The 23,411-nt window shown below is 38.9% G+C and overlaps 1 protein-coding gene across 1 annotated transcript in view; it reads left to right on the forward strand.

Annotated features, from left to right (window-relative positions):
• COX16 (cytochrome c oxidase assembly factor COX16) overlaps positions 1-23,411 on the forward strand; it is a 124,841-nt gene that overhangs the window by 46,213 nt on the left and 55,217 nt on the right. The gene's annotated exons all lie outside the window — the stretch shown is intronic.

The following is a 23,411-nucleotide window of genomic DNA, read 5'->3' on the forward strand; positions in this document are numbered from 1 at the left end:
AATGCATGCCGCGCTCCGAGCTGCATCCAGTCAGAGCTGCAGCAGTGAGCACGTCATCCTGGTCTTCCCCAGTGATTTGCTTATTGAATAAAGGTATATTTTTTTGTTCACATTTACCTGTTTATTAAAATTGCTGTCAATGTTCATTAAAATAAGCCCTCCCCTGAAAATAAGCCCTCTGGTGTTTTTCTGTCCAAAAAAAATAATAAGACAGTGTCTTATTATCGTTATTAATACCATCTTACATGTAATTAGGAAATAAGATATACAGGCACTGAGGCATAGAGACCCACTGGAAAAGTTGAAAGGGGTATGGGAGAAAATATGGGAGAGAGCAGATTGGAGGAGGGGATATCCTGTGGGACTGCTATTTTGGGGCAGTGGGTAGGGGAAAAATGGGGAGAAAATTTGTAACTCAAAATCTGGTGGAAACGAATGATGTAAATCAGAAGTTAATAAAGTATTAAAAACAAAGCTATGTACAATTTAGTGACTTGGGGTCATAATTCCAAACTGCTTTTTAGAATAACTGGACTGATTTACAATGCCACCAATAGTGCATCAGTGTTTCTGTTTTCCCATAGCCACTTTAGTAGTTGCCATTTTTTCTTTTTATCATCTTTACCAATCTGCCAGGTGTGAAGTGGAACTTCAGAATTGCTTTAATTTGCATTTTTCTTACCATGAATAATTTGAAGCATTCTTTCATATAATTGTTAAGAGTTTTCAGTTCTCTTGATGGAAGTTTTATGCCCTAATCCATGCTAATCTTTGTCAAGGTGCCATGCACTACTGAGAAATATGTGTTCTTCTTTCCACTCCTATTCAATAATTTCCAGAGCTCACATTTAACTTCTCTAAAATTCTATTCAGGTCCTAAATTTCCTTATTGCCCCTTCATTTCTTCCTTTTTTCACTTTTTCTTAATATTCTGTATGTTTTATTCCTCTAAATCAATTTCATTATTTTATCTAACTCTTTAAAATATCCTTTTGATAGTTTGGTATAGCATCAAATTGATAAATTAGCTCTGTAGTATTGTGTTTTTTATTTAGCTGGCAGTGTTCATCTTTGAGTGCTGAATATTCCCCAGCTATTTAAGTTTTTCTTTATTTCTTTAAGGGGAATTTCTTAATTGAATTTATACAAGTACTGAGAGTGTTTTGGTAGACTGCCAAATATTTTCTATATTTTATAACTTTTGAATGGAACTTTTCTTTTTATTATTGTCTCCTGAATTTTGTTATTATATAGAAGGGCTATTAATTGGGGGAAGAGGTGTCCGTGGCTAAATTTGTAGTCTGCAACGTTGTTGAAAGTGTTTGTTTTCTTAATTAGCTTCCTTCATGATTCCTAAAGATTGTCTAAGTAAACCATCATGTAATCAGCAAATAAGGATAGTTTTGTTTCGTTTTTTGGCTATTTTTTGTCTTTACTTGCTTTCCCTTATCTTTTTGTTATTCTTATCATTTCTAGAACTATATGAAATAATAGTAGAGAAACCTTGCTTAGCTCTTTTGTATATTGGGAAAACTTCTAATGATTCCTCACAGCATATAATGCTTACTTTTGGTTTTAGATAGATCATTTATACACACACACACACACACACACACACACACACACACTATTCCTTTATACATTATAGAGTTCTTAGCATCAGTGATTTTTGTCCTTGGTCAATGCCTTTTTCTTTTTCTATTGAGGTAATAATGTGGTTTTTGATGGTTTTGTTTTTAATATGGTTAGGTTGGTTTAATGAGAATGGGAATTTGAAGATCTTCCCTGCCCCTTAATAGACCTAGGATGGAGTTTGAAGACCTTCCCTGCTTTGAAAGTAAACTCTGCCCCCTAATAGGCTGAATGTAATCACATGGAGCCTGTGGTAGGAGGAGTTTGCTGAAGGGAAGCAGAGTCCACAGGAAGCTGGTCAGAGCTAGCAAGATGATGGGGGAGAGAGCACACTCATTAAGGACATAGAGAGGTTTGTGAGTAAATATTGGTTTGTGGGAAGGCTAAATGACGTCATGGCTCTCAGTGTTATTATGGCTCTGAATATCTTTGATGATATCGGCTTACTGGTTTGGGGATTTGGTTTTCTGGTGTCTAAATAAATCCTTCAGCTTTATCCTCTATCTGGAGAGTTAGACATATTTTGTGATCAAACGTCATGCAATACTTATAGTCATGGTCTTTATCTTGATCCTGGGTGTTGTAAATATTGCATTGGCTCTACAATTGGTTATTTTCCTAATTTTGAATTGCCCTTTCATTCCTGATGTAAATTGAACTTGGTCTTAATTAAATTTTGCATAAATTGCTGTAGTTTTTTTGGCCAGGTTTTTATTTAAAAATTTTGAATCAATATTAAAGATATTAATCTAAATAGAGAGCTCTTTCTTTAGTTTATCCTTAGGACTATAGCACTTCCAGACTTCAAACTTTATTAAAAAGCAGTGCTCATCAAAACATATAGAACTGGTTAATTATATAGTACTGGTTAAAAATAGATCAGTGGAACCAACGAGAAATGGAAGAATCAGAAATAATAGAACTCAGTAACCCAATGTTTGATAAACCTGAAAGGATCAATTACTTAGAAAGAACTCTTCATTTGATAAGAATTTCTAGGAAAACTAGAAAGCAGTTAGGAAGAAATTATATTTGGACCAACATCTTACACCATGTTCCTGTGAAAACTTCAAAATGGACAAGTGATCTTACAATTACAGATTATACCATAAAAAAATAGGAAAGCAGCAAATCACATATTTGGGGATGGGGAACGAATTCTTAACCAAATAAGTGTTAGAGGCAATTATAAAAGAAAAACAGGTAATTTTGATTACATGAGATTGAAAAATATAGGGGTGGCTAGGTGGCACAGTGAGTACAGCATTGGCCCTGGAGTCAGTTGGACCCAAGTTTGGTTCCAGCCTCAGACACTTAACACCCACACAAAAAAACTATTCCTGTAACCTTGCGCAAGTTACTTAACCCCAACTGCCCTCCCCCCCCCAAAAAAAGAAAAATATGAAGAAAATTCATGCATATCAGATAAAAAGGAAGCGATTTGGAAAAATCTTTGATAAAGAATCAGTATCCAAGATGTATAGACAACTAATAGGTGTCTGAGATAAAAACAATAAAAATTAAGGTCAACAAACATTTGTTAAGCACTTACTATATACCAGTCATTGTACAAAATCCTGGGGATACACATACAAGTAGAAAGATAGTTCCTGCCCTCAAGAAGCTTAATACGTTCTGATAGGGGAATACAATATGTGAAAGGGGTGGGGGTGAAGTAGAGATGAAGGTGCTGAGTAGGGGGCATAGTAGAGAAGTCAAGTCAGGGGTACATCCTTGAGAGTAATTGAAACTGAATATTGCTAAATTACAATGACAGCTTTGTTACAAAGAAAAAATACGAAAAGATACCTCCACCTACTTCTTTGTAAAAGTAGGGGTCCATTGGTCTGGAATATTGAATACAGTATCAGACTTTTTCAGTATTTGTTTTTCTGAGCTTTTTTTCTTCCTCTTTTCTTTTTCCTTTAAGAGATACCTCACTGGAAAATAGGAAGAAAAGTGTGTTAAAATTGTATATTGTAGAAGCGGAATTAGTGGCTCAGCAGGTAAGAGCACTGGCTCCAGTGTCGGGATGACCTGGGGATCAAATCCGGGCTCAGATACTTAGCACCACACCCAGGAATAACTGGCCTGTGTAACCTTGAGCAAGTTACTTAACCCCGATTGCTTTAAAAAAAAAAATTGTATATTGTTCTGGTTCCTCTGATATCCCCTTGGTATAGTAAATAAGTTTTTAAGTATCCAGCAAAAAGAAGCAGTAGCAGCAAGTGGAATTGAAGAGGGGAACCTAGAAGTCACATACAAACTATCCCAAGGATCAAAGGGGCATAATTTACAAATTGTATTATACAGGAGTTCTTGCTTAGGTGGACCCTTCCCAGATCTCTGCTTTTACAATGCAAATTTGCCTGCTGACTTGAGGAAGGGAGAGAGGGAAGAAGGAAGGGGAGACTTGAGCCTGTGGAGGGAAGGGGTAAACTCGTAGTTCAATGATACTGTGGGGGCCTGGGACAAAGTAAGAATGTAGAAACACAGACCAGCCATGGGGAGGCAGGTTTTAGAACCAGGAGAAAGGGGCCTCTGCCCTACTTCAGACACATGAACACCAGACATGAGCACAGAGACAGCAGAGAATCAACGTACCCCAGCTCAGGACAGACCCAGGGTACCTGAGCTGAGCAGAAGACAGACATGCAGGGCCTGCACATGGTTGCAAGTGGGCAGAGCTGGGCAAAAGTCTCCTCTCAGGAGGTCTTAAGCCAAACCCTCATTAAGTGGCAGTGATCTTTCTTCTGCTTTCACTTGGAGGTTAAGGTTTTGTGTGTGTGCGTGTGGTGGAGGTGGAAGGTGGGAGACCCCAGATTGCTGAGCCAAGGTGCAGGAGCAAAGAGGAAGTTAGCACAGTACTGTGTATATATAGTAAAATTAACACAGTTTTTTTTTTTTTTGGAATGTGAATCTTTTAGAGTTCTTTACATAAAGTTGAATTTGCATAATGCTGATTTATGTAAAGTAAGAACTGTCTATATTAACCCCAAATCACAAAATAGTAATACTTGCTGAATTAGGGAAAGCCATCTAGGTTTTGCCCTCAGGGCCTTTTGGACCTGTGCTATATGCAAATCTCAGACAAGTTCCATAAGACCAGCAGAGCACCAGAAGGTGTTGATAATTTTAACAAGATGTGGTTATGTTAACTGTAACTTTAAAGTTTAACCGACAACTTTGAGATGATTTTGGATATGTTAATGAGCCAACCCCAAAGTGGCACAGATAAGAGTCTATCCCCCTCAAAACCCTATTAAAATGAGACCTCAAACACCTGCCCCCTTAGCACTTTCCCATGTCTAAAGAGGGAATATTGCCCAGGGCTCCTGGGCTAATCCATGGTTATGTAAGTGTTCTTTCTGCCTCTCTCCCTCCTCCTCCTCATCTTCCTCACACTGCCTGCCCTCCTTCACCACCCTGCCACCTGTCCCATTTGCATCTCTACCAGTTTTCACCATTTCCTTTTGTGCTTTTTGTACCATTTACCCCTACTCCCTCTGCCTTATTAAAGTGTGCTTACAGTCCCGTTGCCTGCTACCATTGTGGTCTTTCCTGGCAAATACCCAGCCCCATTTCATAATTCTGTAAATTACCAATTCAGAAATGAATGCGGGAAAATGTAAGCAATAAAAAAAATTGTCAATAAAATATACTTTAAAAAATAAAATGAAGGGTTTGGAGATATTTTCCAAGGATTCTTCCAGCTCTCAATCCCCTGATGCTAAGCTTTATATTGTGGAGATAGCATTTACATAGAATTCTAGTCCAACTCCCTTATTTTGCAGTAGAGGACAATTAAGATTAGAAAGGTAAACCAAGTTAATAAGATGTACTCAGCAAATTATTGGAGAGGTAATACTATAACATTAATCAACAACTATTTATGAAGCTTCTACTATGTGGCTGACACTGTACTAAGAGGCAAAAAACAGTCCCTGCCCTCGAGGAACTTACAGTCTAATGGGGGCATACAACATGCAAACAAATATAGACAAAACAAGCTATATACCAGATAAATAGGCAATAATTAACTGAGAGAAGGCACTGGAATTAAGAGGGATTGGGGAAGGCTTCCTGTTGGAGAGTATCTATACCCTCAAGCTAGTGCTTTTTTTAACTGCCTCTGCTGCTTCTCTGTCAGTAGAGAGGGAGGATGGAAGACAGTGTCACCCAGGGAGAAGGGTACCAGTTTTTCTACACCCAGCAATTTAGACTTGAGTTTTGTTGATAAAACTTAGGTCCATTTCCCTGACATGGGACCCTTCCTAGCTTTATCTGGTTGGAAGAGGGTTATTGCAGGCTATAATGATAAATATTTAACATCTATTTCTGTCCTAGCGTGGAATACTCCACAATTATGTGGTTACAGTGGAGCAGTTCTAACTACTGTGCCATTGTGAACATTGGCAAAGTCTGCCACAGTCAAAGCTTAGTGTCTTCTGGGATGTGGAGGTGACCCTATTGTGATTGCAGGAACTTTGGAGCAAACTTAGTTCTGTCCCTATTGCTTTTTTGTGAGAGGTTGCCTACTGCAAGGGTTTTGCATCCATATCATGAGTATGAGATGTATCGTTTAACAGGATTGTCTTTTTCTGATAGGTTTTTCTTGGAAAGGAGAGGTTATAAAAAAAAAAAAAGACTGTTGATCTTTTAGGGCTATTAATATTTGGGTAAAATTGTTTTCAGGAAAATTTGAAGACCCATTTTCTCAATTTCTTGGTTGCCATGGTGACATTAAGAGGTATCATACACACACATACACATCTTTTGGTCAGGATTCTCCCTAGAAAGTTGGGGTGATTTGGGTCCTGGGACCTTTGCTTTGTGGAGGGGAAGAGGAAGAAGAACCACATGGATTATAGTAGAAGGGACCTTTGAGGTCATCTAGTCCAACTCCTTCCAACTTATAGCCAGGCATTATGGGTTGAAAGTGATTGAGTGGATTGTCCAAAATCTTACAGGTGGTTAAATGGTGGAAGCAAGGTGCAAACCCTAGACCTTGGACACCAAATGCAGCTCTCTTTACTCTGTACTCTATTGTTTTTCCTAAGAAAGAGACATATTGCTTATGGAACAAGGTGACTGAGTCTGGGATGACGGGGGATGGGGAAAAGGAAGTACTTAGCAGTTGGTACTACCAAAAAAAAACCAAACAAACTGGCAACCCATACAGGCTTGTTCCATATAATGGTGCCCTGACTGGTGTAATTTCGAAATAATATAGTAATATATTTTCATCAAACACTACCATGAAATCAGAAAGTGTTACCATTACATCATTTGGCCAGTGACCTATTTATAGTATTTACAACTAATTTCTTCTATAATATCATTTCATTAAGGTGTTTTCTTGGAATCGGATATGTGCAGGTATCAGTCCCCCTGTAAAGGGTGTGAAGGGCCAAGTTCTAACATCTTCTCATCTCTGTACACGCACACTCTCCCTCTCCCCCCTTCCCTTTTTTTCTATCTTTTCTCCTTTTTTAGCCTATATATTTGTCCTCTTGTTATTATCTTCCCTTTTTCCCTTCAAGGCTTCACTTGGCATTTACTTTAATTATATTTCACCGAGATGAAAATGTAGGGGTGAGAGGCCTACACGTTATGATTTGCCTTGTATCTGAGACTGCCCTACCTCATTCCCCAAGTCCATTCCTGAGGAGCTACTCTCAAAGGGTCATTTTTTCTTTTCTGGCTTATCACCTCTCCCTGGAGTTTCTCCAGAAAAATCTCCTAGTATATTGATAGTATTTCTCAATCTAGATCACCCCAAATATGGAGAAAAGGAGATCCCCACCTTTTCTATAAGCACTCAAGGTGGTAAATGCAAATTAAGTGCAGGAGAGCCATTATTTCACTCCACAGAAAATATATAAAATACAAAGGACTCACAAAAGCACATAAATAGCTGTAGAAAGTATATAAAGCACTGAAATAAAGCATTGACCCCCAACCTGGGAAGTAAATTTGAAGTTACTATTGAAGCAACACCTTGACATTCTAGCAAATTCTCTCCTGCAGTCAATTCCTTTTGAACTCATAATGCAACCCTGTAAGCTACAGAAAAAGAAATTCCCTTCCTCTGTCACATTTGTAGTATCCAAGGAAGATTCTGCACAGAATTATGTAAATGATCCTTTTCTTCCTACAGGAAACACACTGAATCAGGAAATCCCCTTATCTGAATAAAATGTTTAAACCAAGAAAACTCTAGTATTTGGGAACTCCCAAGTGTGTTACCAGTGAGACAAATTCCAGAACTATAGAAAAACCTTCCTTCTCAAAAGAACCTATTTGTACAAAAATATTTATAGCAGCATTTTTGTGGTAGCTAAGAATTGGAGATTGAGGGAATGCTCATCACTTGGGGAATGGCTGAACAAATTGTGGCATATGATTGTGTTGGAGTATTATTGTGCTATATGAAATGACAAGCTATATGAAATGAGCCAAGATGGTGGAGTAAAAACAGGGACTTGCTTGAACTCTCCCCCAAACCCTTCCAAATACCTGTAAAAATGACTCTAAGTAAATTCTAGAGCAGCAGAACCCATAAAATGACATAATGAAACAAATTTCCAGCCCAAGACAACCTGGAAGGTTGACAGGAAAGGTCTGTTGCAAGGGGCTGAGAGAGGAGTGCAGTCCAGCTGGGGCCCCACACTGGCACAGACAGGCCAGAGCAGGCCTCAGGGCTCTGAATCACTGGCAGCTGTGTCAGTTTCCAGACTTCTTAACCCCAAAATGCCAAGGACAACTTGGAAGGTCAGTGTTGGACCCCTGTGAGAGAGGACCAAAGTCCTGCCCCAGCCCTGGTGCAGTAATGGTGGTGGCAGCAGCAACTGCTGTTTCTGGAGCTCTTGGCCCACAAATGGTGGGGGGATCCAGCAACTTATTAAAGGGAGGTTGCAGGGATCTCTTTGCCAGTGCTAAGGCAGGATTCTTTTGCTTTGCCCATGATTAGATCTGGATTGCAGTCTGGGTGTCTGTCTTCACCCCAAGATGAGTGCTGGTGTGACAGAGTTTGTGGTAGCAGTGGAGAGGGAATCCTCCTCACAGTTCCAAGTCAGAAAAGAATGCTTGGGGTCACTCTTAGACCAGAGCACAGAACAGGAGAGGAGTAAAGACCTCTCCTTTGATCGTACAGCCTTGAAAGAACTGAAAATTTACAGGTCCCTAGTAGTATCTCTGAAACAGCTGCACAAAACCCCTGAAGCCTGGGACTGTACACCTCCTGTCCCATTCCTCCCCCAATGGAAGCAGAGACCTATCTTGACAAAGAGCTCAAAAGTCAAGTAATTAGCTGGGAAAATGAGCAAACAGTGGGGAAAAAAAATCAGACTATTGAATCATACTTTGGTGACTAAGAAAGATCAAAATATACAACTAGAAGAAGACAACAAAGTTAAAGCTCCTACATCAAAAGCCTCCAAGAAAAATATGAATTGGTTGCACACCATGGAAGAGCTCAAAATGGATTTTGAAAATCAAGTAAGAGAAGTAGAGGAAAAATTGGCAAGAGAAATGAGAGTGACACGAGAAAATCATGAAAAACGAGTCAATAGCTTGCTAAAGGAAACCCCAAAAAATACTGAAGAAAATAACACCTTAAAAATAGACTAACCCTATTTGCAAAAGAGGTTCAAAGAGCCAATGAGGAGAAGAATGCTTCAGAAAGCAAAATTGGCCAAATGGGAAAGGAGGTCTACAATCTCACTGAAAAAAAAAAACAATTCCTTAAAAATTATAATGGAGAAAATAGAAGCTAATGACTTTATGAGAAATCAAGAAATTATAAAACAAAACCAAAAGAATGAAAAAATAAAAGGCAATGTGAAATATCTCATTGGAAAAACAACTGACTTAGAAAATAGATTCAGGAGAGAAAATTTTAAAATTATTAGACCATGAACAAAAAAAGAGCCTGGACATCATCTTTCAAGAAATTCAAGGAAAACTGCCTTGATATTCTAGAACCAGAGGGCAAAATGGAAATTGAAAGAATCCACTGATCACCTCCTAAAAGAGATCCCAAAATGAAAACTCCTAGGAATATTATAGCCAAATTCCAGAGTTCCCGGGTCAAGGAGAAAATATTGCAAACAGTCAGAAAGAAACAATTTGAGTATTGTGGAAACACAATCAGGATAACACAAGATCTAGCAGCTTCTACATTAAAGGATTGGAGGGCTTGGAATATGATATTCCAGAGGTCAAAGGAGCTAGGATTAAAACCAAGAATCACCTATCCAACAAAACTAAGTATAATACTTCAGGGGAAAAAAATAGATATTCAGTGAAATAGAGTACTTTCAAGCTTTCTTGATGGAAAGACCAGAGCTGAATGGAAAATTTGACTTCCAGATACAAAAATCAAGAGAAGCATGAAAATGTAAACAGGAAAGAGAAATCATAAGGTACTTAATGAAGTTGAACTGTTTACATTACTACATGGAAAGATATTTGTAACTCATGAGAGCTTTCTCAGTATTAGGATAGTTGGAGGGAATAGACATGGACACAGACATACACATACACATATACAGAGGGCACAGGGTGAATTGAATATGAAAGGATGATATCTAAAAAATAAAATGAAGACATGAGAGAGGAATACATTGAGAGGAGAAAGGGAGAAATAGAATGGGGTAGATTATCCCACATAAAAGAGGCAAGAAAAGCTTTTGCAATGGAGGGCAAGAGAGGGGAGATGAGAGGAAATGAGTGAACCTTACTCTCATTGCATTTGACTTTAGGGAATAACATATACACTCAATTGGGTATGAAAATCTATCTTACCCTACAGGGAAGTAGGGAATAAAGGGGAGGGATGATAGAAGGGAGGGCAAATGGGGGGAGGGGTAATCAGAAGTACACTTTTGAGGAGGGACAGGGTCAAAGGAGAGAATAGAATAAATGGGAGGTGGGATAGGACGGAGGGAAATATAGTTAGTCTTTCACAACATGACTGTTATGGAAGTGTTTTGCATGACTACACATGGTATAACCTATATCGAATTGCTTGCCTTCTCAGTGGGGGTGGGTGGGGAGGGAGGAAGGGAGACCATGTGGAACTCAGTGTTTTAAAAATGAATGTTAAGGGGCGGCTAGGTGGCGCAGTGAATAAAGCACCAGCCCGGAGTTGGGAGGACCTGAGTTTGGTTTGGGCCTCAGACACTTAACACACACACACAAAAATAGCCGAGTAACCTTGGGCAAGTTACTTAACCCCAAATTGCCCTCCAAAAGGAAAAAAAAAATGTTAAAAATTGTTTTCACATGCAACTGGGAAATAAGACATACAGGCAGTGGGGTATAGAAATCTATCTTGCCCTACAAGAAAATAGAGGGGAAGGGGATAAAAGAAGGGGGTGGTGGTAATAGAAGAGAGAGCCAGTTGGAGGAAGGGGGAATCAGAATGCATGCTCTCTTGGGGTGGAGGAAGGGGAGAGATGGGGAGAAAATTTGGAACTCAAAATCTTGTGAAAGTCAATGTTGAAAACTAAAAATAAATTAATAAAAAAAGAAGAAGAAATGACAAGCTGGATGATTTCAGGAAAAAAAAAGGAAAATCTAACAGAAAATGATACAAAGTGAAGTGAGTGATATAGGAGAATGTTTTACCCAGGAACAGCAATAGAATTATCCCTTCCACATTATGGGGATTAGGCTAGCTCAGTGCCCCGTGATCTGGAAAATGCTTCTAAAATGTTTTGACCCTCCCCTCATAGCAGAGAAAAGACTGATTTCTTTTTCTTTTTCTTTTATGGGAGGCATACAGTACCTTATTGTAAAATTTTGGTTAAGTATTTAGTCATAACATAGGTCAATGTTAAGTTAAAATACCATATGAAAAAGAAAATTTTAAAAAACAAAGTAAATATGTAAATTTTAAAAAATGAAACAAATTTGTGGAGAATATTGCTGAACATACTGCGTGTATAACAAAAGACAGTTCTAGCCTTTGAGTGTTGTGTGCTGGCTTTTGTGGGTTTTTTGCAAACTTTAATATTAATATTTAATATTAATATTGATATTATACAACCTGCTGACCTTCACGTGCTGTCTGTGGCTTCTGCAAAACTTCCCCAAAATTCCCTTTTAATTTCTTATGCTGACCCTCAATATATTGAAACTGAGATGGAGAAAGTTACGATGTGGAAGGGATAACTATTATATGTTGAAGAACTGTGAATGATTTAGCTATTCTTAGCAATACAGTGGTTCGAGATAATCCCAAAGGACTCATGATGAAAAATGCTGTCGGCTTTCAGAGAAAGAAATGTTATCATCTGAATACAGACCAAAGCACACTATTTTTCACTTTCGTTTTGTTTGTTTGAGTTTTCTTGCACAAAATGACTAATATAGAAATGTCTTACATGATTGCACATATCTAACCTATATCAGATTACTTATCGTCTCAGGGAGGGGGAAAGCAACGGACAGAGGGATAGAATTTGGAACTCAAAAATAAAAAACAAGTTAAAAGTTGTTTTTACGTGTAATGGGGAAAAATAAGATATTATTTAAAACTAAAATAAAATGTTATTTAGGAAAAAAAAGAGGAAAGTTTCCTTCTCTAGATTCTAGAATCATGTTGTCTGAGGAATTCAAAATCTCTCCTCCTCCACAAACATTGTCTGTGAACTGTTTTCACAGACACTACATAAGCACATCTAACTCTGCCATGTGCTTCTGCCACTAGCCACCACGAACTGCTCCCAAGGAGAAAAATATCACATGGGCAGACACTCTCCCTCTCCTCCACATTACCCCTGAACACAAGTGCGCTCCTCTTTGTGCTGGACTGTCTTCTCAAAGAAAGCGAGAGAAAGAGAGCTGATCTGTTAGCTTGCTCATGTAGTCCACAAAGAGTCCATTCCTCTGAGTCCCAATAAGCCAGTCATCTAAAGGCAGCTTCAGTCACAGGAATCATTTATATCCTCTGGAATCATGTCCACCACCTCCTTATAGGGATAAGGATAGATACCTGTAAACCAAGGGCAATTGCCCTTTAATCTTACCATTGACAACTCTTCAAATTAATAAAGGAACCTTATCCCTTTCAACTCTTTAGTTGGAAGGTAGGGAAGAGAATATGCCTCTGAATTTTGTCTAGTGCAACTTTAATTTCTTCCCAAATTCATGAGAAAACAAATGCCAGATGTCTTAGAGCTACTGACCTGATTAACAATGTAAGCCTAGGCTATATAATTCTTTGAACCAGATCCTCTGACTTCCAATCCAGTACTCTCTCCATTGTATCATTTTGCCTCTGATATTCTGAAGTAAACATTTATTTAACAGCTCTTTAGAACTTTCTTTATGCATTAGCCCATTCTCTGATCCTCAAAATGACTATAGATCCAAATGACTGTTATGTAATACTGTCCCCTGATGGAGTTAGGGTTTTTAAGTTCTTCTTTAAAACATTTAAATAAAAATAGTATATAGAGTTGATAGTGAAAACTTTTATATTTTAGAGGGGGAAACTGAGACACAAAGAAAGATTGCATGATCTTAAATGGCTATGAGCAGTTAACTCACTAGTGTGAATCTAATGTAGTCAGGTTAATGGGTTTGATCACCTCATGATTTGGTTCTGTTTTATGGACACAGACTACTATACTTGTTTACTGGCTACATCCCTACTACCTACAACCATACTTGTGTTACCCCCATTCTTAAAAACTCTCACTTGGTCCATCCATCCTTGCTAGCTGTCATCCCATATCTCTTCTCTCATTTGTGGCTAAACTTGAAAAAGCCATCTGTAACTAGTGTCTATACCTCCTTTCTTCTCACTCCTTCTTCTTAACTATCTATAGGCTGGCTTCTAACTTCATCATTCAACTGAAACTACTCTCCCCAAAGTTACTAACAAGCTCTTATTTGACAAATCTAATGGCCTTTTCTCAAACCACACCCTCCTTTATCTCCCTGCAACCTTTAATGCTGTCAGTTACCCTCTTCCTGACACTCTCTTCTCTCTGGGTTTTCCTGATTTTTCTCTCTTCTGGTTCTCTTATACCTATCTGATCACTCCACAGTCTCCCTTGCTAGTTCTTTGCTGAGGACATGCCCACTAATGACGGGTGTTCCGAAGTATTGTCTTGAGCCCTCTTCCCCTTGTTTGGTTATTATTGTTAGTATTGTTCATTAGCACCTGTGGATTTAGTTAACATCTCCAGGCTGATGATTCTCATCTCTACTTCTCCAGCTTTACCCTCCCTGCTAAGCTCTTATCTTGCTTCTCCAGCTGTCTGTTAGACATCTCAAACTGGTTGTTCTATAGACATCTTAAATCCAACATGTTAAAAACGAAATTCAGGGGGCAGCCAGGTAGCACAGCGAGTAAGAGCACTGGCCCCAGTGTCAGGATGACCTGGGGATCAAATCTGGGCTCAGACACTTAGCACTCACCCAGAAACACCTGGCCATGTAACCTTGAGCAAGTTACTTAACCCCAGTTGCTTACAAAAAAAAACCAAACTCAATTCATTCTTTCCCCTAAAATTCTTCCCTCCTTCCTAACTTCCCTATTACTGTTGAAGGTACCACTCTTAGGCTTGCAGCCTAGATGTTATCTTCAACTTCTTACTCTCTCTCATTCCCCCCTGCCCCCCATCCAGTTACCTTCTTAACATCTTTCAGATATGCCTTTTTCTCTCCTCTGACACTGCCACCACCATGGTGCAGGCCTACATTGCCTCATGCCTGGACTATTGCAATAATTTGTTGATTAGTTTCACCCACCCTCACTCCAGTCTATTCTCCACTCAGCGGTCAAATCAGTCTTTTTGGAGTCCAAATCTGACCATGTCCTTCAATAAATTCCAATTGTTTCCTTTTACCTCTGGGGTTAAATATAAAATCCTCTTTAGCTTTTTAAAACCCTTTGTAACTTGCCGCTTTCCAGTCCTTCTTACTCATTGATTTCAATGACTCTTTCCTGTTCTTCCTACAAAAGACTCTGTCTCCCAGCTCTGGGCACGTTCACTTTCTGCTTCCCCACACCTAGAATTCTCTCCTTTCCCATCATAGGCTTCCCTATTTTCCTTCACGTCCCAACTGAAACCCTACCTTCCATATGAAGCCTTTGGTCTTCCCCTTTAGTCTTTCCCTTAATTCTAGTTCCTTCTCTCTGTTTTTCTCCGATTTATCTTATCTCTGTCTTAATTATATATCGTTGTTTGCTGTCATCAGACTGTTAGCTCCTTGAAAGCAGGGACTGTCTTTTGCCTTTCTTAATACCCCCACACTTAGCATGGTACCTGGCACATAGTAGGGACTTAATGTTTATTAAATGGACGGCCATGTTGTTTTTCAGTTGTGTCCAACTTGTGACCCCACTTAGGGTTTTCTTGGCAAAGATATTAGAGTAGTTTGCCATTTCTTTTACAGATGAGGAACTGAGGCAAAGGGTCACACAGTTAGTAAATGTCTGAGACTGGATTTGAGCTCATGAAGACAAGTCTTCCTGATTTAAGCCCAGTGCTCTCTCCACTGAGCCCCCTAGGTGCCCCTTGACTGTAATACTTGCTCACAGATAGGTTATATTGGTCACAAGAGAGGCAAAGAAAGACTTCCCATTGTGCTTATTATGACCATCACTCATTTTGGCGTGTCATCATCCAATTTTTAAATACTTCATCTGTATATCTCTAGTCTTTATAATTAGATGCCCATGCTCCCTGCCTACAGGGCACATGTCCTTATACTTCTTTACTGTACCCTTCCAGTGCGCAGTGATAGCACTTTGTTTAGGCAAGATGTCATAAAAGTCCTAGTGCAGTATTAAGCTTTAATAGTTTAAATAGCTACTTATTTTTAAGTATTTTTAAATATATAAAATATTTGCATATGTAATAATAAATTATTTATATATTAGAATTAATTTATTATATTTACTTTAAGCTTTAATAGGTTAAAACTTTACTCAAGCTTTAGGACACCCCGTTTCTCATGTGTATACCATGCTTTGCATTATACTTTGGTTATTTGTGTACTTGCTTTGTCTTCCCTTCTAGACTGTGAGTTCTTTGAAGGCAATAGTCTCCTCTTGCTATCTTTATATATATCCTTAGGCTCACACTTCAATGTTATTATATTCATAAAAATTCTCAATAAATGGTTGTGGAACGACTAAATCTTGACTGCAACTTGCAAGCTGAATAATATTGAGGAAGCCCTCTAGATCTCATTTTCTTCATCTCTGGAACAAAAGGTTTGAACTAGATAATCTTTAAGAACCCTTCAGCTCTAAACCCTATGATTGTGTGAGCCCCTGACTGAATGAATACCTTGCTGATGGTGGGCCTGTTAGTGTTATCTTCATATATGAAGGGCAGTGTATTTTTTAACCTTAATCATTTCAATTTAAATTTATGGCAGAATGTAGAAATTTATCCATATGTCTTCATACTCTGTTCAGCGTTATATCCAATAAACTAGGCAGAATTTTGCAATAATTTTAAAGAAGCAATTCTTTGTAGCAAGAAATTATCCATCTACAATATTAACTCAATTCTTATATGTCTATGCCTGAGAACACCCTGAGCTGTAATGAAAGCAATTTGGAAAAGTAAATGTAGAATCAAAATTAACAGCAGAAAGCTGAAAGACAATCTGGATATTCCCAATAAACCAGCCTCTAAAGTCTATTTGCAGGAGACAATAAGGATATATATTAAATTTTCTACCTTTTAAGGACTTCATATTTTGTAATAGAAAATATCTTTCTCATGCTATACACCCATTTCAAGGTGGAAGAAAAGGAGAAAGTTTTAAAATCCAGAATTACATGAAGGTTTCCTTGTTTCCAACTCCTGTCCAAAGTGTAGTCCTTCAGTCTAGTCTGAAACTGGACAGAGCATATTAAAAGGTACCTTGAGGAAGACTGTTTTCTTATTTTAAATTGAAGTGCCTTCCTTTATCCTTTTTGTTGTTGTCATCATCACAATTATGTTTATCATCAACAATAATGAACTACCTTTATCAGTAGGAATGCTGGACCTACTTCATCAGGTTAGAAAGACTGGAAATCAGATCCTCAGATACTTAATAAATCGGTGACCCTGGGCAAGTCATTTAACTTTTGTCTGCCTCAGTTTCCTTATCTGTAAAATGAAGATAATAATAGCATATACCTCCCAAAGTTGTTATGCGAATAAAATGAGGTAATATTTGTGAAGTGCTTTGCAAACGTCATAGTGCTATATAAACGCTGCTGGTGGTAGTAGCGGTAGTAATAGTAGTACCACCACCATGTTTAAGATGCTGTGTACCATCCCATCCTCCTATAGCCTGCAATATAACTGTAGAGTTGATATGTATACATTTAAAAAATCATCCTATGAGGCCATGTTTGTTGGGTGGTTTGAATATTATAGTCAAGAGTGCTATAGGAATTCAGAAGAGGAAAAAAGCCTTTTTTCCTGTAGGAGGAGCAGGAAAAATTTTGTGGAAGAGATGAGAGTTGAAATAGGACTTCAAGGTGGGGAAGATTTTAATAGATTGAAAGGGTTATGTGTAAGGTGGGACGAAGGTGACAGCACACATAAATAAGTGTACAGTGGCAGGAATTCCCAAGTCATATTTGGGGGATGACAGTGAAAATCAGTTTGGCTGGAATAGAGAGTTGAAGTAGAAGATTCTTGGGAAATGTAATCCAAATCAGCTTTTCTTTCTGGCTTCCCTATTTCCATTAATGCCACTATTTTTCCAGGAACCTGGGGTCAGAATCTCAAATTATCTTTGACTAACATAATGTTAGAGCTGGAAGGGATCTTGTTGTTTAGTTGTCTCAGTTGTGTTTGACTCTTTGTGACCCTATTTGGGGTTGTCTTAGCAAAGATACTGAAGTGGTTTGCCATTTCCTTCTCCAGCTTATTTTACAGATGACAAAACTGAGGCAAATGGAGTAAAGTGACTTGTCCAAGATCACACAGCTAGTAAGTGTCTGAGGTCAGATTTGGACTCAGGAAAATGAGCCTTCCTGACTCCAGATACTTGGCCACCTAATAGGTTTAGATGTTATCTAATCCAGTCCTCTAATTTTACAGATGGGAGACTCCCAGAGAGACCTTGTTCAAGGTCACTTAGCAGATTAATGTCAATGGAGACTGGAAACCTGACTAGCAGATTATTCCATTCCAACACGGTACCTCCCTCAGTTTCTAGATTCAGTCAGCGGCTGAGTCTTACCATTTCCACCCCTGTACCATATTATACATATATATATGTGTGTGTGTGTATATATATATATGTATGTATGTGTATATATATATGTGTGTGTGTATATATATATGTACACACAGACACACACACCCCCTACATTCCTATTGCCATCTCAGGTCCTCATTCTCTCTCATTTGCATTTTGCAGTAACTTTCTAAATGGTCTCCTGGTATCTCCCTGCCTCTGCCTGTCTTACACATTCAATGTTACCAAATTAATCTTCCTCGAGCATGGTTCACACAATGTTACTAACTCAACTCAGAAATCAAGGGCTCCCCATTACTAATAGAACAAAGTTCTATAAGGCCTTCCAAGCTTCAACCATCTTTCTGTGACTGGTTCTTTTTACATACCATTCACTCTAGCCAAACTAGATTACTTTTGGTTTCCTGAACATGCTTTGTATTTTCCAGCTTTGTGCCTTTGCTCATGCTGTTTTCCTTTTCCTGGAATGTCTTTTGCTCCATATCTACCTATGGAAATCCTGCCAGTCATTCAAGGCATAACTTAAATATCACCTCCTCCATGAAAATTGTCTTTGTTCCAACCCTACCTCATACCAGGAATTCCCTTATTTTTATAGTACTTTGTATCTCACCCATAGGTAGTCATTGAATTCTAACATGTTACAGTTGTCTGTGTACGTGGTCTGTATCTCCTTTAGGAACTGTGTCTTATCTTTCTATCTGCCTGCAACTCTAGCCACTGTAAAGGGAGTGACCCTGAGAGATTTCTCTGATATAATGAGAACTCCCTCTTTCAATATAGATCAGTACTTCCTCTGCAACTTAGAGGCTTGGTGAGTTGTTACCAGAGGTCCAGTGCCTCACAAGGTGTATATGTGTCAGAGGCAGTACTTCCTGGCTCTGAGGCCAATTTTCGATCCACTACACATATTTTTCTGGGGGATGTAGCTGGTCTCTGATCGATTGATTCCACCCCTCCTTGCTCCTGTGGCGTAGTTGTAGATATAGTCAAAGAAATTAAGGGGCGAAAAATGAGGTATCTAAATGTAGAGATATGGCCACACCCAGTTATCCCTTTATGATGTATGGACAAGTTTCTCCTTTATTGAATTAGAAGGGACAACACTATTGACCAGGAATCATTGGATATGACTCTGTATGGCCCCTTAAAAGCCCCTGGTTCATCAGTTTGTCTGTCCAAGTTTCAAGCAGCCTTGTGGAGCTTATCTCTGCACCTATATCAATGGAGAAGAGTGCTTTTCTCTCCTCCATTCCTCTTCTGCCACAGCATCAGCCATGACATTTTGCAGTGGAACAGAGATACACACTTCTGACCTAGACAGATAGAAACAGAGAGGCTTCAAAGAAGAGTTGAAATGCCCCTGGCAATTGAGAATTGAGTACATAGAGAAGAAGGCCCTAGGAACCCCGCAGAGACAGGAAAGGAGGGGAAATAAGCATTTACTTAGCACCTTCTATGCACCAGGCACTGTGCCAAGTGCTTCATAATCTCATTTGATGCTTGAAATAAACCCATTTTACATCTGAGGAAACTAAGGCAAACAAAGGTTAAATGATTTGCCCAGGGTCACACAGCTGCTATGTTTCTGAGGCAGTATTTGAGCTCATCTTCCTGAATCCAGGCTCAGCACTTTGTCCACTATACTGCCTTGCTGCAGAATTAGAGCAACACTATGGACTGATGACAACCGTATAGGTAAAGTAATGTTTCAGCATTTCTCAGGAAACATATATTTTTCCAAATACCAAGAAAAATCAGTCTAGAAATCAAGAAAAAGTATTGTAATTCTTTTGCAAGAATTAAAGGTTAATAGTCAACATAGAGATGTTACTAATTCAAAGGAATTGACTGACATCAAATTCAAAGGAAGAGCAAGAAACTCTGACTTGTGGAGTAGAAGGTTAAGGTTGATGTTTCTGGGAACTAGGCCAGCAACATGAAGAAGAGAAGCAACCCTTTCTAATCAGTCAGTCTAGTGTTCTTTGCCATATTAAGTCTGTGTGTGGCCTTGTCTGCTGCTAGTGGTGTCATTTTTTTTTTTGAACATTTGGATTTAAAACTTTGAATTCCAGATTCATTCCCTTCCTCCCTTGTCACCCACGCTTACTGGGAAGATAAGCAATTCAATAGAGGTTGTACATGTGTAGCTATGCAAAACATTACCATAGTAGATATCTTGTAGAAGACTGATTATATTTCCCTCCCTCCTATCCCATCTCCCACTTGATCTGCTCTCTACTTTGGTCCTGTCCCTTTTCAAAAGTGTGTGCTTCCAACTTCCCTCCCCCCCCAGCCTGTCCTCTCTTCCATCATCCTCTCATCCTCTTCACCCCTACTCCTGTAGGGTGAGATACCCTATTTAGTGTGTATGTCATTTTTCCTCCCTGAGCCAAATTCAATGAGTAAACGGTTGACCCATTCCCTTATGCCTTCCAGTTCTTCCCCTCCATTGTACCCATTTTCCCTTGCCTCTTCTATATAAGATAGTTTGCCCCATTCTGTCTCTCCCCATCTCCTCTCATTATGTTCCTCTCTCACCTCTTAATTTCACCTTTTAAGTATCATCCCTTTCTATTAAATTGGTCCTGTGCCCTCTATCTATGTATACCTGTAAACATATATATACATATTCACACATGTATTCATATGCCTATATACCCTCTGATAAAAACTATATGTGTGTGTGTGTATGTATTTCTATTCCCTTCAACTATTTTCATACTGAGAAAAGTTTTATCAGTTATAATTATTGTTTTTCCATGTAGGAATGTTAATAGTTCAACTTTGATAAGTTCCTTATGATTTCTTTTCCCTGTTTACCTTCTCATGCTTCTCTTGCTTCTTGTATCCGAATGTCAGATTTTCTATTCAACTCTGGTTTTTTCTTCAAGAATACTTGAAGGGGGACAGAGTCAAGATGGCAGAGTAGAAGCAGGACCTCTGCCCAGTTCCAGCTTCCGCCTTCCCCAATCAATGTTAAAAGGGGACTCTGAACAAACTTTGGAGCTGCAGAACCCACAAAATGACACAGAGAAGGTAACCTCCCACACAGGACAGCCTGGCAGGCCGGCAGGAATTGGCCAGCACAGTGCTCTGGGAGCCGAGCCCAGGCCTGCATGAGCCAGAGTTTTTAGCCCCAGGCCTGGTCTGACCAGCTGCCAGCCAGAGGGACTCCAGATCAGCAGCAGCTGTGGCCATTTCCAGATTAATCAACACATAGATGCGAAGAACAAAGTGAGAGGTCAGTGCAGTCTGGACTTTGGGACCCAGTAAGTGGGGATGTGTTGGCTTTTGCCCCCAGGGTGAGAAGCCACTGAGACCTTAAGAAGCAGATAAGAGAAGTCAAGGAAAAATTGGGAAGAGAAATGAGAACGATGCAAGAAAATTACGAAATGAGAGTCAACAGCCTGACTGAGGAAAATCACACCTTAAAGAATAGAGTAACTCAAATGGTAAAAAAGAAGCTCAAAAAGGCAATGAGGAGAAGAATGCCTTAAAAAGCCAAATTTGCCAGATGGAAAAAGAATCTCAAAAGCTCACTGAGGAGAATCATTGCTTCAGAAATAGATTGGAGGAAATGGAAGCTAATGAGTTTATGAGAAATCAAGATGCTGTTAATCAGATCCAAACAAATGAAAGAATAGAAGGCAATGTGAAATATCTCAAGGGAAAAATCACTGACCTGGAAAATAGATCCAGGAGAGATCATTTAAAAATTATTGGACTACCTGAAAGCCATGATCAAAGTAAGAACCTAGAAATCATCCTCCAGGAAGTTCTCAAAGAAAACTGCCCTGATATTTTAGAACCAGAGGGCAAAATAGAGGTTGAAACAATCTACCGATCACCTCCTGAAAAAGATCCCAAAAAGAAAACTCCTAGGAAAGCCAGGTTCCGGAATTCCCAGATTAAGGAGAGAATATTACAAGCAGCCAGGAAGAAACAATTTGAATATTGTGGAAACACAATCAGGATAACCCAGGATCTGGCAGCTTCTACACTGAGGGATCGAAGGGCTTGGAATATGATATTCCAGAGGGCAAAGGAGTTGGGATTAAAACCAAGAGTTACCTACCCAGCAAAACTGAGTATCATATTTCAGGGGAAAATATGGTTATTCAGTGGAATAGAGGACTTTCAAGCATTCTTGCTGAAAAAAACATAGTTGAATAGAAAATTTGACATTCAGATATAAGAAGCATGAGAAGGTAAACAGGGAAAAGAAATCATGAGGAACTTATCAAAGTTGAACTAACTGATGAAACTTTTCTCATTATGAAAATAGTTGAAGGGAATATATATATATATATATATATATGTCTATAAGGGTATGTGGGCATATGAATATATATGTGAATGTGTATATATATGTTTACAGGTATACATAGAGGGCACAGGACCAATTTAACAGGAAGGGATGACACTTAAAAGGTGAAATTAAGAGGTGAGAGAGGAATATAATGAGAGGAGATGGGGAGAGACAGAATGGGGTAAACTATCTCATATAGAAGAGGCAAGGGAAAATGGTTACAATGGAGGGGAAGAATAGGAAGACAAAAGGGAATGGGTTAACCTTATAATCATTGAATTTGGCTCATGGTGGGAATGACATACACACTAAATAGGGTATCTCACCCTCCAGGAGAGTAGGGGAGAGAAGGGGATGAGAGGGGGGATGATTGAAGGGAGGGCAGGCTGGGGGGGGAGGGAAGTTGGAAGCATCCACTTTTGAAAAAGGATGGGATCAAAGTAGAGAATAGAACAAGTGGGAGGTGGGATAGGAGGGAGGGAAATATAGTCAGTCTTTTACAATATATCTACTATGTTATTGTTTTGCATTAGCCACACATGTACAACCTATACTAAACTGCTTATCTTCCCAGTAAGGGTGGGTGACAAGGGAGGAAGGGAATGAATCTGGAATTCAAAGTTTTAACATCAAATATTTAAATATATATATACTATTATTATATTTTTATATTATTATATTATTATATACTATAATTACATTTTACATGTAATTGGGAAATAAGATATACAGGCACTGGGGCATAGAGATCCACCATGTCCTACTGGAAAAGTCTAAAGGGATATGGGAGAAAATATGGGAGAGAGCAGATTGGAGGCGGGGATATCCTTGGGACTGCTATTTTGGGGTGGTGAGTAGGGGAAAAACGGGGAGAAAATTTGTAATTCAAAATCTGGTGGAAATGCATGATGTAAATCAGAAGTTAATAAAGCATTTGAAAAATGGGGGGAAAAAAAGAATACTTAAAAGTCCTCTATTCCACTGAATGACCATATTTTCCCCTAAAACATGATGCTCAGTTTTGCTGGGTAAATGATTCTTGGTTTTAATCCCAGCTCCTTTGCTCTCCGGAATATCATATTCCAGGCCCTTTGATCCCTCAGTGTAGAAGCTGCCAGATCCTGGGTTATCCAGATTGCATTTCCACAATATTCAAATTGTTTCTTCCTGACTGCTTGTAATATTCTCTCCTTGATCTGGGAATTCCAGAACCTGGCTATAATATTCCTGG

The sequence above is a fragment of the Petaurus breviceps genome, unplaced genomic scaffold, assembly GCF_028583685.1.
Source record: "Petaurus breviceps papuanus isolate PSGF00001 unplaced genomic scaffold, PetGlider_PUasm1.0 189, whole genome shotgun sequence".
In the NCBI taxonomy this organism is placed as follows: Eukaryota; Metazoa; Chordata; class Mammalia; order Diprotodontia; family Petauridae; genus Petaurus; species Petaurus breviceps.